Below are 6,920 nucleotides of genomic sequence, written 5' to 3'. Positions count from 1 at the left end.
TATTCAAGTGTATGATGTCCAAAACATTTTTTCGTTTGTGTTGGAATTAATTGGAAGTGAATATTATGTTCTCATTCCTCATGCCATTTGTATTTAAAACAGTGAACTGCATAAACGAAGGTCCCATGCTCATGCTAATTTGCTAACAAGGGAGGCGAATAGCGAAAATCCGTTTATTATTGACACCCATTATAAATGCACTGAAAAGACAAAGAAAAAGATGAAGAGAAATACATGTTTTAAACCAAAATGTGATTGAATAAGGAGGTGGTGTAAACCAACAATATGTGTTTTCCATAAAAACAAAGGTTGCCCTCCTTCTCCAAAATATTCAAATATATTTTTAAAATTCTGCAAATAGGGGAGCTATGCATATATGGGGGTGGCATTCATTTGATGCAATTTAACAAAAGCTGTTTAATTTGATCAATTATATGATTTCATTGTTTTTATAAAGTATAATGGAGTGCTGTTTTTACCTGTTAAAATATGCATTATTACATTTATGTTTTTTTTTTGGGAGGGAAGGCTGGAACAGATTAGAAAAAAACTGGGCTTTCATTTCAATGGGGAAAAGATGATTTTGGATACGATTGTTTGGCAGGAAGGGAGATTCCCGAACGTAAAGTTTGCCGCATGACGGTCGCCATTTTGCTGCATGCGCTCAGCCGCCGTCCTCAACCCCCAACCCACAGAATCAAAGAATAATTCCTGGGCTGAATTTTGGTCCCTGGTTTTGATGTAGTGGTCACAAAACAAATTCGATTTTGATGCACCGATATATTTACTCTATCTACTACCGTACTCATGGGTGTATGCACTGTAGTATTCGTAAAATGGATGATGAGCGTGGCCTAATGAGTGACATCAAGACCTGGAGTTGGCTTTGCTTAGTTGGTTGATGCTTAGTCTGCTCTCAATCTGGATTTTTGTGTTTGATGGTTTGGCTGTTTCAATACACAGCAGAAAGTGCATCGGCAAGTGTGCCTCTCCTTGCCCACATTTGAGGGCATTGCATTGCTATCATGATTATTACATTACAGTTTACTTTATTTGCTCCATTTCTTTCCTCTTGACTTGAGAAGCATCATATGTGAAGTTCTCTTCGAACTCCAAATTTGGCTCACAACAAAAAGCAAACTCAGCAATGTCTTGTCAATTCACTCATATCACAGTAACATTGCAATTCTTTTGGTGACAAGTGCACAAATTACTGAACCTCTGTAGGAGGTGAGACTCACATTCACACAGCCACCTTAAGACTGAACACCGCGTTTGTTGCACTGAGCAGCCAGGACTGTTATATGTATTGATTTTGTTGCTGTGTCTGTTTCATTGCACTAAACTCAGTGAATAGCATCGCATGCCTTCTGTGGTGACCTCACATAAACAAAATGAAGTCAAAACACTTGCCTCATGAGATTTGCTGACATCTCACATGACATCTTTAACTGCTCTTCAATGAAATGAACTTTAAGTATGGTTTTATTTTAAGGGGAACATAAGACTCCAATAATATTATTTCCTCCTACTACAGACATTTGTCTTCTTCATGTGATATATTTAAAAAACGCAATAGTGATCTGTCTGAGATCCTGTTATTTTTATAATATTTGATTACTAAGGACACAAGAGGCAAAGTTATGGGAATTCCATTTCCCGTCCCCCCTACAGACCCTTGGATGTGTGAATTAGAAAGAAGGTCATTCAAGCAAAACAAGCAGTCACCCAGGAGCTAGAAATGTGGAAGAACCCCGGAGGGCTCGCCAGCTCATTCCCTCTGGAAGAAAACAGCAGATGGCTCATGTTCTCTGGGACTGAGGAGGAAGAAGTCACCCAGATAAAGTCTGTAGGGGAACATACAGTATGGAATCTCCAAACGTGGAATTCAATCAAGAGGGTTGTGGCTGAAGTTTTGGGGTTTTTTTCCTCCCCAGTCACAGTTCACATGTCGCTATGAGGATGTTTGGTGCTTTTTACCATCCTTGTTACTGATTTTTTGCTTTATTGTTGTATGTTAGTTGCTCCATGTACAGCACTTTGGATGCAGCGATGGCTGTTTGAAAGTGCTCGATAAATACAGTTGAGTTGAGTTGAGTTGAATTGAGATGAGTGCGGACCTCTTGACTGCGAGGACATCTTAGCCAGTCCAAAGTTTCAAGAAAGTAATTTCAAAAGGCACATATAAGCAACACTGGTGAATCAAAGACTGGTTGGGGAGCACAGCGTCTTAAATATCCATCCATCAATTTTCTAGATTGCTGGTTTTAATTATGGTGATGTAGAGCCAATCCCACAGGATCGACGCCATGTACATTCCGGACTGGACGCCAGCCAGTCTAAACTCATGTGCACAAACAGCCATTAACTCTCAATTCACGTCTACACAATAAAACACACACACACACAAAAACACACACCTGTCTAACTTTTGATTTTATTGAAGTTAGTTGCCTTGAAGTTGTGAGCTCAATTTAACATTTTTTTTATTTTTTATTTTAAGTGAACACAATGATGATAATGTTGATGATCCTCACTGAGTCACAGGTGAGCTGAAGCGTATCAGGCTAACATTAGCTGATAGGCAGGGACACAAAGAGTAACAGCTTGGACAGCTTCGAAGCACATAATCACCAAACACGAGCTCAGCTTCTCTTTCCACGACATCAACCGCCTTCACACTTCACAACACCGCATAAGGTAATAACAGAAACACATATAATCTATTCCAGGGTCAAACTGTTGCTGTGCTCAGGCTAACACAGCGTCAGCAATGAGAAGTGGAGTTCAATGCATACACAACACCTCCTCTATATCAACACTTGCATGAAAACAAAAGTTCGGAACATGCAGGGATGAAAAAATTGTTTAGAACTACCATTAAGCTCTTAAAAAACTGCAAGTAATTGACACTCCCTAAAAAGGGTAAAAATTACCTACAGGTGCCACAAGACGGTGGCAAAGCATTATATTTGTCGAAATGAAGCTCCTCCTTCTTTGTTTCATGTTTTTATTGCTTTGGCCTAAGCGCAAAAATGGGCAAATAGCAGAATATACAGTTGTCTCCCCCAGAAATCCGCAAAGAGGTACATTTGTGAATACCGAACCGAGAATATGCCGAGTTCACTCTTTATCCAAAAAAATAAAAAACAATTACTAGATAATTTATTTTCCCTGTATAGTCGAACAAAGAAAAGTAGTAAATGGCCATCCATGCACATGTCTCCAGGGACGCCACTTACCCTCCATTCAATAGTTACGTACAAAAACTTCATATCCGTAAATTGACACGAGCTGAGCGCCCCCATGTCCGTGCAAACAAAACAAGCCGCTTAACAACTCAGCAAATAATGGGCCACGGAAGGCTATTCGCACTGCTGTGAGGGCGATAATGACGCTGAATGGAGTGAACACAAAAGAGCGAACCGAAGGCTCTATGCGCTCCCGGGGAAGTATCTGAAGGTCGACACAATAAAGCCGTATGGGCCGCCATCTTAATTTCCTTGCCCCAGGTGGGTGATTCTCCACAGTCAAGGCGGCACAATCAATTCTGGGAGTCAGGAGACTATATATGACAAGATTTCCGATTGTTTTGATTTTTAAATCGGCTGTGATGATTTCTCTCTGAATGTTCCGGACTTCTGTCTCAATGCCAGTGTCTAAAGAAGGAGCCATGTTTTTTAGTCAAGAAATTTGATGAGCGTGATGCAACAGCACCTCTGCTGGTTTCAGCCAAGTAGTGCACTATATACAAAGATGTAACCAACACAGAATATTTCAAACCAAGTTTGATGGGGTTTTTTTCTTTAATCATCTCCCCTTTAATGTATTAAGGATTTCTAACTATATATTATTGACGTTTTATTAATAATGATCAGAGTTGGGTGCATCAGTAAATTTTGTCATTCATCATTCACGAGCGGCGGGGCCTCTCGCCCGTCATTGTCTCGCTGTCATTCCGTCAGTCAGTCATTGTTACTTTATCTCGTGTATAACACATTTTTATTCTATGGCTTTTGACTCAGCATGAGACTTGGCATTGTTTAAGTGTTTTATAGTGTGTACTATTTTCATGTTATTAATTTATTGTTTTAAATGTCTCTGTCTAATTTTTACTCCATGCACAGCACTTTGTATGCAGTACTCGTTGTTTTTTTTAGTGTCATGTTATTTGAACATATTTCTACTCATAAAACACATGTTCAACATCCCCGGAACTTAAACTTCAGAGCAGTGAATTCCCGTTAGAAATCCACACCTAACTTAGCAACAATTTTTTTTTTCCACAAAAAACTGGCAACTGCGCTAAATTGCTTAGGAAACACAAATAAATTGAATATCATCAATTCAATCAAATCAACAACATTTATTTATTTTGTGCATGCAACACTTAGTTTTTTTCTTTTCTACCCCCCCACAATTTTGCTGCTGTAGACTGCAAATTTCCCCAGTGTGGGACAAATAAAGGTCATCTTATCTTATCTTATCTTATCTTACTAAGATGTAGGGCAACATTTTGTCCTTACTTTTATATCTTCTGAAGAAGTATTGTTTGTGATCCGCAGGTCTTATGTCCAGAGCCACCAACTAAAACATTTGTATCTGCACTCACACCGATGAATGGGAGCTTTAAAGGTCACGTAGCAAACAGCAGCGATGTCTCACCTACGGAGGGCTAAAGCTGAAAACAAAGCGCCTGCTTTGCATCCTAAGACTGGCGTAGCGCCCACAGGAGTCCCGTTTTGTGTCCGATAACGAATGTGTCCTTCTCTCTCATAAAGCGGATGTGTGAGAATCAAGACGATGGATTGTCTCCAGAAGATGTTTTATTTATTCATTTTTTTAAGTGCTTCGCAGCCTACAGCCGTCACATGGCCCCCTCGCCTCGTTTGTAGCGTTGCCCTTTAGCGTGTCGGGGATTAGCGCGAGGGGCCTTTATTTGTGACTGCTCGGATCTGTGCTGATCCTCAAAAGGTCACAGATCAATATCTCAAGAGGGGGAGTGATTATCTGTTAATCAGCAAAAGGATTTGATGATGATTTATCCTCAAGGATACCAATCTGCGAATAAAGGGAAGCAACCGTGTGAAAAAGTGTCATGTTCAGTGAGTTTAAATTATGCATAGATCTTAACAGACTTGTCAATATGTGCCCTGCTACTGGCTGGTGACCAGTCCAAGCGGAACTCCATCTCTTGCCAAAAGTGAGCCGAGATAAGCTACAGCGCCCTCGTAAAACTTGCTCGAGAAAATGGATGGATGGATCCGCACCTTATTCACATTATCTCTGGCCAAACAACTTCTCTGTTGATTTTGAGTCTGGTGATGTTGACAATGATCTCAGTGCGCTTTTGCGGCTGAAAAATTGAGGCTGCTCAATTTGAAGTCAAAGAGGCGCCAGACCAATTGCTTCATACTTTCAAAGAAAAGCCAAGTAAGGCATTGCTTCACTTTTAATTTGAAGTTGACCCTTGTATTGATAATGAACAACCGTTGTGCCCATGAACTAGGCTGGCTAACTGCTAACAGCTACATCCGCCGTGAGACAGTGGCCAAACACGTCGCCGGAGGACCGCTGGTGAAAATATATCCGGAGCAAAAAAAACAATAAAAAATAAATAAATAATGTGGACAGCGGCTGGCCACAGGGTCTCATACTGCAAGTCAGATGCATGTAATTCATTTTTCGAACGAGCAATGCAACTCTATCGTGTTATGTTCTATGCATCTCCACTAGTCTAAACACTGTCTTCTGTTTAATATTGTGTTTGCAGTAAAATCCACCCGTTTTTATCCTTTTGAGAACACTATTAATTTTAAATCATGTGCTCCACCAAATCAAAAAAAGCGCAAGTCAGATTAATATTGTCAAAAACCTCAAGGCGGAAAGTCAAAAATCCTGGTGATAGAATAGAATGCACAACCTGAGATATCACAGTTACAGTATTCAAGTGTGAGGCTTGTGTTTTTTGGGGTCACACTCAAATTCTTTCATCTCCCATACTAAATACGTTGGGGTGAGTCAGTACCAGGATGCTCGACTTTGGTTTCATCTGACCACAGCACTAACTCTAATTAGTTTCATGAGATATTAGGGCTTCCACAGTTCATGTGTCATTTTAAGCAGGGGGAGTTTGTGGGCTCTGCAAGAGTTAAGTCTATATAGCAGCTGTTTTCTTCTTCACTTCACTTCATCGTAACTCAGAGAATATTCCAGATTTGCGTCGGTTGTCCCTGGCGTATTTCGACAGCTCTCTCCTCTTAGTGACGGTGGTATAAAGATTGTAAGGTAACAAATTGATTGCTAGAACAGCCGCCATAGAAAATAATTGGGTACATGTTTGTTCCAGAACAGGGGTAAACATTCTGTGGTTCTCCAGAGAGAGTGGCATTTACAGGTTGACCTTCGCCGGGCTTTATTTTCCTTTTAAATCATTGCATGGTCGATTGACTTTATGACTGGCACACTCACATGGTAACAGGTCACATAACTAATTATCAAAGCATCAGGATAATTAGGGCAAGAATGAAGTCACCCAAATAACATGATTCAGAGCAACACAGCAAACTGGGCCCTCAAAATGTGATTTCATGCTTCTTTGAGTTGTTTTGGATTTTTACACCCTTTCAGTCAGTGTCCTTGATGCATGAAATCCACCACAAGGCAATTTGAAAGTCCGAAATGAACTAAATATTTCCCTCTCAAAATAGTCCCAAAAAAGCATTCTACTGTGACTAGTGTGACGTGACAAAAAGGTAAGCCCGCTCATTGGAAAAAAAGTATCCTTTTCCAGTGCAAAGAATGTAGAAAAAGACACATTCTACCCCAAAAATGTGCTTTCCTTGCCATTACACTAACTCACATATTGAGCATATATAAATTGAGGATTAAACACACACACACACACACACACACAAATT

The sequence above is a fragment of the Hippocampus guttulatus genome, chromosome 11, assembly GCF_054856545.1.
Source record: "Hippocampus guttulatus isolate MCC_2025c chromosome 11, RoL_Hgut_1.0, whole genome shotgun sequence".
Classification (NCBI taxonomy): Eukaryota; Metazoa; Chordata; class Actinopteri; order Syngnathiformes; family Syngnathidae; genus Hippocampus; species Hippocampus guttulatus.
The sequence above is the reverse complement of the archived record's forward strand: the minus strand, read 5'-3'. Positions refer to the sequence as shown.